Below are 14,917 nucleotides of genomic sequence, written 5' to 3'. Positions count from 1 at the left end.
CAATGGAATGGAATGGAATGAAATGGAATGCAATGGAATGGAATGGAATGCAATGGAATGGAATGGAATGGAATTGAATCAGCCCAGGTAGATCGACACGGAACATAGCGGAACAGAATGGAATGGAATGGAACAGAATAGAATGGAATTGAATCAACCCGAGTAGAACGGAATGGAATTGAATGGAATAGAATGGAATTGAATCAACCCGAGTAGAATGGAACAGAATGGAACAGAAAGGAACGGAACGAAATGGAACAGAAAGGAACGGAATGGAAAGGAATGGAATGGAATCAACCCGAATAGAACGGAACGGATGGGAGTGGAATGGAATGGAATGGAATAGAATGGAATGGATTGGAATGGAATGGAATAGAATGGAATGGAATGGAATGGAATGGAATGGAATGGAATGGAATGGAATGGAATGGAATGGAATGGAATACAATGGAATGGAATGGAATGGAATTGAATCAGCCCAGGTAGATCGACGCGGAACATAGAGGAACAGAATGGAATGGAATGGAATGGAATAGAATGGAATTGAATCAACCCGAGTAGAACGGAATGGAATTGAATGGAATTGAATGGAACTGAATCAACCCGAGTAGAATGGAACAGAAGGGAACGGAACGGAACGGAACGGAAAGGAACGGAATGCAAAGGAATGGAATGGAATCAATTCGAATAGAATGGAACGGATGGGAGTGGAATGGAACGGAATGGAATAGAATGGAGTGGAATCAACCCAAGTAGAATGGAATGCAATGGAGTGGAATGGAATGGAATGGAATTGAATGGAATGGAATGGAATGGAATGGAATGGAATGGAATCAACCAGAGTACAATGGAATGGAATGGAATGGAATGGAATGGAATGGAATGGAATGGAATGGAATGGAATGGAATGGAATGGAATGGAATGGAATCAACCCGAGCAGAATGGAATGGAACGGAAAGGAATGGAATGGAATGGAATGGAATGGAATGGAATGGAATGGAATGGAATGGAATGGAATGGAAAGCAATGGAATGGAATCAACCCGATTAGACTGGAATGGATTGGAATGGATTGTAATGGAATGGAATGGAATAGAATGGAATGGAATGGAATGGACTGAAATGGAATGGAATGGAATGGAATGGAATAGAATTGAATTGAATCAACCCGAGTAGAATGGAACTGAACGGAACGGAACGGAACGGAATGGAATGGAATGCAATAGAATGCAATTGAATCAAAACGAGTAGAATGGAATGGAATGGAATGGAATGGAATGGAATGGAATGGAATGGAATGGAATGGAATGGAATTCATTGGAATAGAACGGAATTGAATCAACCCGAGTAGTACGACGCAGAACGTAGCGGAACGGAACGGAATGTAATGGAATGTAATAGAATGGAATTGAATCAACCCGAGTGGAATGGAACGGAACGGAACGGAAAGGCACGGAACGGAAAGGAATGGAACGGAACGGAACGGAACGGAATGGAATGGAATGGAACCAACCCGAGTAGAACGGAACGGAACGGGACGGGACCGGTTGGGGCAGGACGGGATGGGACGGGACTGAATGGAACTGAATGGAACAGAACGGCATGGAATCAACGCGAGTAGAACGGAATGGAATGGAATGGAATGGAATGGAATGGAATGGAATGGAATGGAATGGAATGGAATGGAATGGAATGGATTGGAATGGAATGGAGAGGAATGCAATCAACCAGAGTAGAACGGAATGGAATGGAATAGAATGGAATGGAATGGAATGGAATGGAATGGAATGGAATGGAATGGAATGGAATGGAATGGAATCAACCCGTGTGGAACGGAATTGAATTGAATGGAATGGAATGGAATGAAATGGAATGGAATGGAATGGAATGGAATGGAATGGAATTCAATTCAATAGAATGGAACTGAGTCAACGAGAATAGTACGACGCAGAATGAAGCGGAACGGAACGGAATGTAATGGAAAGTAATAGAATGGAATTGAAACAACCCGAGTGGAATGGAATGAAATGGAATGGAAAGGAATGGAACCGAATGGAACGGAACAGAACAGAATGGAACAGAACGGAACGGAACGGAATGGAATCAAAACGTGTAGAACGGAACGGGACGGGGCGGGACGGGACAGGATGGGACGGGACGGGATGGAACGGAACAGAATAGAATCAACCCGAGTAGAATGGAATGGAATGGAAAGCAATAATGGAATGGAATGGAATGAACTCGTGTAGAATGGAATGGATTGGAATTGAACGGAATGAAATGGAATGGAATGGAATCAACCCGATTAGAATGGAATGGAATGGAATTGAATGGAATGGAATTGAATGGAATGGAATGGAATGGAATGGAATGGAAAGGAATCAACCCAAGTAGAATGGAATGGATTGGAACGGAATTTAATGGAATGGAATGGAATGGAATGGAATGGAATGGAATGGAATGGAATGGAATCAACCCGAGTGGAATGGAATGGAATGGAATGGAATGGAATGGAATGGAATGGAATGGAATGGAATGGAATGGAATGGAATCAACCCGAGTAGAACGGAACAGAATGGAACAGAATGGAATGGAACGGAACGGATCAGAACCGAACGGAAAGGAAGGGAACGGAATGGAATGAAATGGAATCAACCTGAGTAGAACGGAACGGGACGGGATGGTATGGGACGGGACGGGAAAGAATGGGATGGTACGGAACAGAATGGAGTCAACCCGAGTAGAATGGAATGGAATGGAATGGAATAATGGAATGGAATGGAATGGAATCAACCCGAGTAGAATGGAATGGAATGGAATGGAATGGAATGGAATGGAATGGAATGGAATGGAATGGAATGGAATGGAATGGAATGGAATGGAATGGAATGGAATGGAATGGAATGGAATGGAATAGAATGAAATCAACCCGAGTAGATTGGAGTGTAATGGAATGGAATGGAATGGAATGGAATGGAATGGAATGGAATGGAATGGAATGGAATGGAAAGGAATGGAATCTACTCGAGTAGAACGGATTGGAATGGAATGGAATGGAATGGAATGGAATGGAAAGGAATGGAATGGAATGGACTGGAATCTACCCAAGTAGAATGGAATAAAATGGAATGGAATGGAATCAACCAGAGTAGAAAGGAATGGAATGTAATGGAACGGAATGGAATTGAATTCAATGGAATGGAATGGAATGGAATGGAATTCTATGCAATAGAATTGAATTGAATCAACCCGAGTAGAACGACGCGGAACGTAGCGGAACGGAATGGAATGTAATTGAATGTAATAGAATCGAATTGAATCAACCCGAGTGGAATGGAACGGAACGGAAAGAAACACAAAGGAATCCACGCGAGTAGAACGGGACGGGATGGGCCGGGATGGGACGGAAAGGAACCAAATGGAACGGAATGGAATCAACCTGAGTAGAACTGAATGGAATGGAATGGAATGGAATGGAATGGAATGGAATGGAATGGAATGGAATGGAATGGAATGGAATGGAATGGATTGGAACTGAATGGAATCAACCCGAGTAGAATGGAATGGAATGGAATGGAATGGAATGGAATGGAATGGAACGGAATGGAATGGAATCAACCCGAGTACAATGGAATGGATTGGAATAGAATGGAATTCAATCAACCTGAATGGAATGGAATGGAATGGAATGGAATGGAATGGAATGGAATGGAATGGAATCAACCCGAGTAGAATGGAATGGAATGGAATGGAATTTAATGTAATGGAACGGAATGGAATGGAATAGAATGGAATGGAATCAACCAGAGTAGAATTTAATGGAGAGGACTGGAATGGAATGGAACGGACTGGAACGGAATGGAATGGAATGGAATGGAATGGAATTGAATGGAATGGAATGCAATAGAATGCAATTGAATCAAACCGAGTAGAATGGAATGGAATGGAATAGAATGGAATGGAATGGAACGGAATGGAATGGAATTCATTAGAATAGAACGGAATTGAATCAACCCGAGTAGTACGACGCAGAACGTAGCGGAACGGAACGGAATGTTATGGAATGTAATAGAATGGAATTGAGTCAACCCGAGTGGAACACAACGGAACGGAACGGAAAGGCACGGAACGGAAAGGAATGGAACGGAACGGAATGGAACGGAACGGAACGGAATGGAATGGAACCAACCCGAGTAGAACGGAACGCAACGGGACGGGACCGGTTGGGGCGGGACGGGATGGGACGGGACTGGATGGAACTGAACGGAACTGAATGGCATGGAATCAACCCGAGTAGAACGGAATGGAATGGAATGGAATGGAATGGAATGGAAAGGAATGGAATGGAATAGAATTTAATAGAATCAACCCGAGTAGAACGGAATGGAATGTAACGGAATGGAATGGAATGGAATTCAATGGAATAGAATGGAATTGAATCAACCCGAGTAGAACGACGCGGAACGTAGTGGAACGGATTGGAATGTAATGGAATCCAATAGAATGGATTTGAATCAAACTGAGTGGAACGGAACGAAACTGATCGGAAAGGTACGGAATGGAAAGGAACGGAAAGAAACGGAACAGAACGGAAAGTAACGGAATGGAATCAACCCGAGTAGAACGGAACGGGACAGGATGGTACGGGACGGTACCGAACGGTACGGGAGGGATCAGGACGGGATGGAACGGATCGGAACGGAATGGAATGGAATCTACCCTAGTAGAACGGAATGGAATGGAATGGAATGGAAAGGATTGGAATGGAATGGAATAGAATGGAATGGAATGGAATGGAATGCAATGGAATTGAATGGAATGGAATGGAATGGAATGGAATGGAATGCAATGGAATGGAATGGAATGCAATGGAATGTAATGGAATGGAATGGAATGGAAGGGAATGGAATGCAATGGAATGGAATGGAATGGAATGGAATGGAATGGAATGCAATGGAATGGAATGGAATGGAATGGAATGGAATGGAATGGAATGGAATGCAATGGAATGCAATGGAATGCAATGGAATGGAATGGAATCAGCCCAGGTAGATCGACGCGGAACATAGCGGAACAGAATGGAATGGAATGGAACAGAATAGAATGGAATTGAATCAACCCGAGTAGAACGGAATGGAATTGAATGGAATAGAATGGAATTGAATCAACCCGAGTAGAATGGAACAGAATGGAACAGAAAGGAACGGAACGGAACGGAACAGAAAGGAACGGAATGGAAAGGAATGGAATGGAATCAACCCAAATAGAACGGAACGGATGGGAGTGGGATGGAATGGATTGGAATAGAATGGAATGGATTGGAATGGAATGGAATACAATGGAATGGAACGGAATGCAATTCAATGGAATGGAATGGAATGGAATGGAATGGAATGGAATGGAATGGAATGGAATGGAATGGAATGCAATGGAATGGAATGGAATGGAATTGAATCAGCCCAGGTAGATCGACGCGGAACATAGAGGAACAGAATGGAATGGAATGGAATGGAATAGAATGGAATTGAATCAACCCGAGTAGAACGGAATGGAATTGAATGGAATTGAATGGAATTGAATCAACCCGAGTAGAATGGCACAGAATGGAACAGAAGGGAACGGAATGGAACGGAACGGAAAGGAACGGAATGGAAAGGAATGGAGTGGAATCAACCCGAATAGAATGGAACAGATGGGAGTGGAATGGAACGGAATGGAATAGAATGGAGTGGAATCAACCCAAGTAGAATGGAATGGAGTGGAGAGGAATGGAATGGAATGGAATGGAATTGAATGGAATGGAATGGAATGGAATGGAATGGAATGGAATGGAATGGAATGGAATCAACCAGAGTACAATGGAATGGAATGGAATGGAATGGAATGGAATGGAATGGAATGGAATGGAATCAACCCGAGCAGAATGGAATGGAATGGAATGGAGTGGAATGGAATGGAATGGAATGGAAAGGAATGGAATGGAATGGAATTGAATGGAATGCAATGGAATGGAATGGAATGGAATGGAATGCAATGGAATGGAATGGAATGCAATGGAATGGAATGGAATGGAATGGAATCAGCCCAGGTAGATCGACGCGGAACATAGCGGAACAGAATGGAATGGAATGGAACAGAATAGAATAGAATTGAATCAACCCGAGTAGAACGGCATGGAATTGAATGGAATAGAATGGAATTGAATCAACCCGAGTAGAATGGAACAGAATGGAACAGAAAGGAACGGAACGAAATGGAACAGAAAGGAACGGAATGGAAAGGAATGGAATGGAATCAACCCGAATAGAACGGAACGGATGGGAGTGGAATGGAATGGAATGGAATATAATGGAATGGAATGGAATGGAATAGAATGGAATGGATTCAACCAGAGAAGAATGGAATGGAATGGACTGGAATGGAATGGAAAGGAGTGGAATGGAATGGAATGGAATGCAATGGAATGGAATGGAATCAACCCGGGTGGAATGGAATGGAATGGAATGGAATGGAATGGAATGGAATGGACTGGAATGGAATGGAATGGAATGGAATGGAATGGAATGGAATGGAATGGAATGGAATGGAATGGAATGGAATCAACCCGAGTAGAAAGGAATGGAATGGAATGGAATGGAATGGAATGGAATGGAATGGAATGGAATGGAATGGAATGGAAAGCAATGGAATGGAATTGAATCAGCCCAGGTAGATCGACTCGGAACATAGAGGAACAGAATGCAATGGAATGGAATGGAATAGAATGGAATTGAATCAACCCGAGTAGAACGGAATGGAATTGAATGGAATTGATTGGAATTGAATCAACCCGAGTAGAATGGAACAGAAGGGAAGAGAACGGAACGGAACGGAAAGGAAAAGAATGCAAAGGAATGGAATGGAATCAACTCGAATAGAATGGCACGGATGGGAGTGGAATGGAACGGAATGGAATAGAATGGAGTGGAATCAACCCAAGTAGAATGGAATGGAATGGAGTGGAATGGAATGGAATGGAATGGAATTGAATGGAATGGAATGGAATGGAATGGAATGGAATCAACCAGAGTACAATGGAATGGAATGGAATGGAATGGAATGGAATGGAATGGAATGGAATGGAATGGAATCAACCCGAGCAGAATGGAATGGAACGGAATGGAATGGAATGGAATGGAATGGAATGGAATGGAATGGAATGGAAAGCAATGGAATGGAATCAACCCGAGTAGAATGGAATGGATTGGAATGGATTGTAATGGAATGGAATGGAATTGAATGGAATGGAATGGAATGGACTGGAATGGAATGGAATGGAATAGAATTGAATTGAATCAACCCGAGTAGAATGGAACGGAACGGAACGGAACGGAACGGAATTGAATGGAATGCAATAGAATGCAATTGAATCAAACCGAGTAGAATGGAATGGAATGGAATGGAATGGAATGGAAAGGAATGGAATGGAATGGAATGGAATGGAATGGAATTCATTGGAATAGAACGGAATTGAATCAACCCGAGTAGTATGACGCAGAACGTAGCGGAACGGAACGGAATGTAATGGAATGTAATAGAATGGAATTGAATCAACCCGAGTGGAACAGAACGGAACGGAACGGAAAGGCACGGAACGGAAAGGAATGGAACGGAACGGAACGGAACGGAACGGAATGGAATGGAATGGAACCAACCCGAGTAGAACGGAACGGAACGGGACGGGACCGGTTGGGGCGGGACGGGATGGGACGGGACTGAATGGAACTGAAAGGAACAGAACGGCATGGAATCAACACGAGTAGAACGGAATGGAATGGAATGGAATGGAGTAGAATGGAATGGAATGGAAAGGAATGAAATCGAATGGAATGGAATAGAATCAACCCGAGTAGATCGACGCGGAACGTAGTGAAACGGAACGAAATGGAATGGAATGGAACAGAATGAAATTGAATCAACCCGAGTAGAATGGAACGGAATGGAACAGAACGGAACGGAACGGAACGGAACGCAATGGAAAGGAACGGAATAGAATGGAATCAATCCGAGTAGAACGGAACGGGACGGGAAGGGGCGGGACGGGACGGGATGGGACAGGACGGGATGGAACGGAACAGAATAGAATCAACCCGAGTGGAATGGAATGGAATGGAATGGAATGGAATGGAATGGAATGGAATGGAATGGAATGGAATGGAATGGAATGGAATGGAATGCAGTGGAATGCAAACAACTCGAGTAGAACGGAATGGAATGGAATGGAATGGAATGGAATGGAATGGAAAGGAATGGAATGGAATGGAATTGAATCAGCCCAGGTAGATCGACGCGGACATAGTGGAACAGAATGGAATGGAATGGAACAGAATAGAATGGAATTGAATCAACCCGAGTAGAACGGAATGGAATTGAATGGAATAGAATGGAATTGAATCAACCCGAGTAGAATGGAACAGAATGGAACAGAAAGGAACGGAACGAAATGGAACAGAAAGGAACGTAAAGGAAAGGAATGGAATGGAATCAACCCGAATAGAACGGAACGGATGGGAGTGGAATGGAATGGAATGGAATAGAATGGAATAGATTGGAATGGAATGGAATAGAATGGAATGGAATGGAATGCAATGGAATGGAATGGAATGGAATGGAATGGAATGGAATTGAATCATCCCGAGTAGAACGGAATGGAATAGAATGGAATTGAATGGAATTGAATCAACCCGAGTAGAATGGAACAGAAGGGAACGGAACGGAACGGAACGGAAAGGAACGGAATGCAAAGGAATGGAATGGAATCAACTCGAATAGAATGGAACGGATGGGAGTGGAATGGAACGGAATGGAATAGAATGGAGTGGAATCAACCCAAGTAGAATGGAATGGAATGGAGTGGAATGGAATGGAATGGAATGGAATGGAATGGAATGGAATGGAATGGAATGGAATGAACCAGAGTACAATGGAATGGAATGGAATGGAATGGAATGGAATGGAATGGAATGGAATGGAATGGAATGGAATGGAATGGAATGGAATCAACCCGAGCAGAATGGAATGGAACGGAATGGAATGGAATGGAATGGAAAGGAATGGAATGGAATGGAATGGAATGGAATGGAAAGCAATGGAATGGAATCAACCCGATTAGAATGGAATGGATTGGAATGGATTGGAATGGAATGGAATGGAATAGAATGGAATGGAACGGAATGGACTGGAATGGAATGGAATGGAATGGAATGGAATAGAATTGAATTGAATCAACCCGAGTAGAATGGAATGGAACGGAACGGAACGGAACGGAATGGAATGGAATGCAATAGAATGCAATTGAATCAAACCGAGTAGAATGGAATGGAATGGAATGGAATGGAATGGAATGGAATGGAATGGAATGGAATGGAATGGAATTCATTGGAATAGAACGGAATTGAATCAACCCGAGTAGTACGACGCAGAACGTAGCGGAACGGAACGGAATGTAATGGAATGTAAAAGAATGGAATTGAATCAACCCGAGTGGAACGGAACGGAACGGAACGGAAAGGCACGGAACGGAAAGGAATGGAACGGAACGGAATGGAACGGAACGGAATGGAATGGAATGGAACCAACCCGAGTAGAACGGAATGGAACGGGACGGGACCAGTTGGGGCGGGACGGGATGGGACGGGACTGAATGGAACTGAATGGAACAGAACGGCATGGAATCAACGCGAGTAGAACGGAATGGAATGGAATGGAATGGAATGGAAGGGAATGGAATGGAATGGAATGGAATGGAATGGAATGGAATGGAGTGGAATGGAATGGAATGGAATGGAATGAAATCGAATGGAATGGAATAGAATCAACCCGAGTAGATCGACGCGGAACGTAGTGAAACGGAACAAAATGGAATGGAATGGAACAGAATGAAATTGAATCAACCCGAGTAGAATGGAACGGAATGGAACAGAACAGAACGGAACGGAACGGAACGCAATGGAAAGGAACGGAATAGAATGGAATCAATCCGAGTAGAACGGAACGGGACGGGACGGGGCGGGACGGGACGGGATGGGACAGGACGGGACGGAACGGAACAGAACAGAATCAACCCGAGTAGAATGGAATGGAAAGGAATGGAATGGAATGGAATGGAATGGAATGGAATGGAATGGAATGGAATGCAGTGGAATGCAATCAACTCGAGTAGAACGGAATGGAATGGAATGGAATGGAATGGAATGGAATGGAATGGAATGGAATGGAATTGAATCAGCCCATGTAGATCGACGTGGAACATAGCGGAACAGAATGGAATGGAATGGAACAGAATAGAATGGAATTGAATCAACCCGAGTAGAACGGAATGGAATTGAATGGAATAGAGTGGAATTGAATCAACCCGAGTAGAATGGAACAGAATGGAACAGAAAGGAACGGAACGGAAAGGAACAGAAAGGAACGGAATGGAAAGGAATGGAATGGAATCAACCCGAATAGAATGGAACGGATGGGAGTGGAATGGAACGGAATGGAATAGAATGGAATGGAATGGAATGCAATGGAATGGAATGGAATGGAATTGAATCAGCCCAAGTAGATCGACGAGGAACATAGCGGAACAGAATGGAATGGAATAGAATGGATTTGAATCAACCCGAGTAGAACGGAATGGAATTGAATGGAATTGAATGGAATTGAATCAACCCGAGTAGAATGGAACTGAATGGAACAGAAGGGAACGGAACGGAACGGAACGGAAAGGAACGGAATGGAAAGGAATGGAATGGAATCAACCCGAATAGAATGGAACGGATGGGACTGGAATGGAATGGAATGGAATAGAATGCAGTGGAATCAACCCAAGTAGAATGGAATGGAATGGAGTGGAATGGAATGGAATGGAATGGAATTGAATGGAATGGAATGGAATGGAATCAACCAGAGTACAATGGAATGGAATGGAATGGAATGGAATGGAATGGAATGCAACGGAATGGAATGGAATGGAATCAACCCGAGTAGAATGGAATGGATTGGAATGGAATGGAATGGAATGGAATGGAATGGAATGGAATGGAATGGAATGGAATGGAATGGAATGGAAAGCAATGGAATGGAATCAACCTGATTAGAATGGAATGGATTGGAATGGATTGTAATGGAATGGAATGGAATGGAATGGAATGGAATGGATTGGAATGGACTGGAATGGAATGGAATGGAATGGAATGGAGTAGAGTTGAATTGAATCAACCCAAGTAGAATGGAACGGAATGGAACGGAACGGAACGGAATGGAATGGAATGGAATGCAATAGAATGCAATTGAATCAAACCGAGTAGAATGGAATGGAATGGAATGGAATGGAATTCATTGGAATAGAAGGGAATTGAATCAACCCAAGTAGTATGACGCAGAACGTAGCGGAACGGAACGCAATGTAATGGAATGTAACAGAATGGAATTGAATCAACCCGAGTGGAACGGAACGGAACGGAAAGGCACGGAACGGAATAGAATGGAACGGAACGGAACCGAACGGAACAGAATGGAATGGAATGGAACCAACCCGAGTAGAACGGAACGGAACGGGACAGGACAAGTTGGGGCGGGACGGGATGGGACGGGACTGGATGGAACTGAATGGAACAGAACGGCATGGAATCAATGCCAGTAGAACGGAATGGAATGGAATGGAATGGAATGGAATGGAATGGAATGGAATGGAATGGAATGGAATGAAATGGAATGGAATGGAATAGAATCAACCCGAGTAGATCGACGCGGAAAATAGTGAAATGGAACGAAATGGAATGGAATGAAACAGAATGGAATTGAATCAACCCGAGTAGAATGGAACGGAATGGAACAGAACGGAATGGAAAGGAACGGAACGCAATGGAAAGGAACGGAATAGAATGGAATCAATCCAAGTAGAACGGAACGGGAAGGGATGGGGCGGTACGGGACGGGATGGGACAGGACGGGATGGAACGGAACAGAATAGAATCAACCCGAGTAGAATGGAATGGAATGGAATGGAATGGAATGGAATGGAATGGAATGCAGTGGAATGCAATCAACCCGAGTAGAACGGAAACGAATGGAATGGAATGGAATGGAATGGAATGGAATGGAATGGAATCAACCCGTGTGGAACGGAATGGAATGGAATGGAATGAATGGAATGGAATGGAATGGAATGGAGTGGAATGGAATTCAATTCAATAGAATGGAACTGAGTCAACCAGAATAGTACGACGCAGAACGTAGCGGAACGGAACGGAATGTAATGGAAAGTAATATAATGGAATTGAATCAACCCGAGTGGAATGGAATGAAATGGAATGGAAAGGAATGGAACCGAAAGGAACGGAACGGAACAGAATGGAACAGAACGGAACGGAACGGAGTGGAATCAAAACGTGTAGAACGGAACGGGACGGGATGGGACGGGTCGGGACGGGACGGGACGGGACGGGTTGGGACGGGACGGGACGGGAAGGTACGGAACGGAACGGAACAGAATGGAATCAACCCGTGTAGAACAGAATGGAATGGAATGGAATGGAATGGAATGGAATGGAATGGAATGGAATGGAATGGAATGGAATCAACCCGAGAAGAATGGAATGGAAAGGACTGGAATGGAATGGAATGGAATGGAATGGAATGGAATAGAATGGAATTGAATCAACCCGAGTAGATCGACGCGGAACAATGCAGAACGGAATGGAATGGAATGGAGTGGGCTAGAGTGGAATTGAATCAACCCGAGTAGAACGGAAAGGAATGGAACAGAATGGAACGGAACGGAATTGAACAGAATGGAACGGAACGGAAAGGAACGAAACAGAACGGAACGGAATGGAATGGAATGGAATCAACCCGAGTAGAACGGAACGGGACGGGACGGGACGACACGGGACAAGACGGGACGGGACAGGATGGAACGGAACAGAATGTAATCAACCCGAGTGGAATGGAATGGAATGGAATGGAATGGAATGGAATGGAATGGAATGGAATGGAATGGAATGGAGTGAAATGCAATCAACCCGAGTAGAACGGAATGGAATGGAATGGAATGGAATGGAATCAACCCGTGTGGAACGGAATGGAATGGAATGGAATGGAATGGAATGGAATGGAATGGAATGGAATGGAATGGAATGGAATGGAATGGAATAGAGTGGAATGGAATTCAATTCAATAGAATGGAACTGAGTCAACCAGAATAGTATGACGCAAAACTTAGCGGAACTTAACGGAATGTAATGGAAAGTAATAGAATGGAATTGAATCAACCCGAGTGGAATGGAATGAAATGTAATGGAAAGGAACGGAACCGAAAGGAACGGAACACAACAGAATGGAACAGAACGGAACGGAAAAGAATGGAATCAAAACGAGTAGAACGGAATGGGACAGGACGGGACGGGTCGGGAGTGTACGGGACGGGACGGGTCGGGACGGGATGGGACAGAACGGAACGGAATGGAATGGAATCAACCCGCGTAGAACCGAATGGAATGGAATGGAATGGAATGGAATGGAATGGAAGAGAATGGAATTGAATCAACCCGAGTAGATCGATGCGGAACATAGCGAAACGGAACGGAATGGAATGGAACGGAACAGAATGGAATTGAATCAACTCGATTAGAACGGAACGGAATGGAACAGAAGGGAATGGAACAGAAAAGAACGGAACGGAAAGGAACAGAATGGAATGGAATCAACCCCAGTAGAACGGAACGGGACGGGACTGGACAGGACGAGACGGGACGGGACGGGACGGGACAGGACGGAACGGAACAGAATGGAATCAACCCGAGTAGAATGGAATGGAATGGAATGGAATAATGGAATGGAATGGAATGGAATGGAATGGAATGGAATGGAATCAACCCGAGTAGAATGGAATGGTATGGAATGGAATGGAATGGAATGGAATGAAATGGAATGGAATGGAATGGAATGGAATAGAATGAAATCTACCCGAGTAGAATGGAGTGGAATGGAATGCAATGGAATGGAATGGAATGGAATGGAATCTACTCGAGTAGAACGGAATGGAATGGAAAGGAATGGAATGGAATGGAATTGAAAGGAATGGAATGGAATCTACCTAAGTAGAATGGAATAAAATGGAATGGAATGGAATCAACCAGAGTAGAAAGGAATGGAATGGAAGGGAATGGAATGGAATGGAATTCAATGGAATGGAATGGAATAGAATTCAATGCAATAGAATTGAATTGAATCAACCCGAGTAGAACGACACGGAACGTAGCGGAACGGAACGGAATGTAATGGAATGTAATAGAATCGCATTGAATCAACCTGAGTGGAACGGAACGGAACGGAACGGAAAGGAACGGAATGGAACGGAACGGAACAGAAAGGAATGGAAAGGAATCCACGTGAGTAGAATGGAACGGGATGGGATGGGATGGGATGGAAAGGAACGGAATGGAACAGAATGGAATCAACCCGAGTAGAACTGAATGGAATGGAATGGAATGGAATGGAATGGAATGGAATGGAATGGAATGGAATGGATTTAACCCGAATAGAATGGAATGGATAGGAATGGAATGGAGGGGAGTGGAATGGAATGGAATGGAATGTAAAGGAATGGAATGGAATGGAATTGAATGGAATCAACCCGAGTAGAATGGAATGGAATGTAATGGAATGTAATGTAATGGAATGGAATGGAACGGAATGGAATGGAATCAACCCGAGAACAATGGAATGGAATGGAATGGAATGGAATTGAATCAACCCGAATGGAATGGAATGGAGTGGAATGGAATGGAATGGAATGGAATGGAATGGAATCAACCCGAGTAGAATGGAATGGAATGGAATGGAATATAATGGAATGGAATGGAATGGAATCAACCAGAGAAGAATG

This window comes from Gorilla gorilla, chromosome 12 (assembly GCF_029281585.2).
Source record: "Gorilla gorilla gorilla isolate KB3781 chromosome 12, NHGRI_mGorGor1-v2.1_pri, whole genome shotgun sequence".
In the NCBI taxonomy this organism is placed as follows: Eukaryota; Metazoa; Chordata; class Mammalia; order Primates; family Hominidae; genus Gorilla; species Gorilla gorilla.
The sequence above is the reverse complement of the archived record's forward strand: the minus strand, read 5'-3'. Positions refer to the sequence as shown.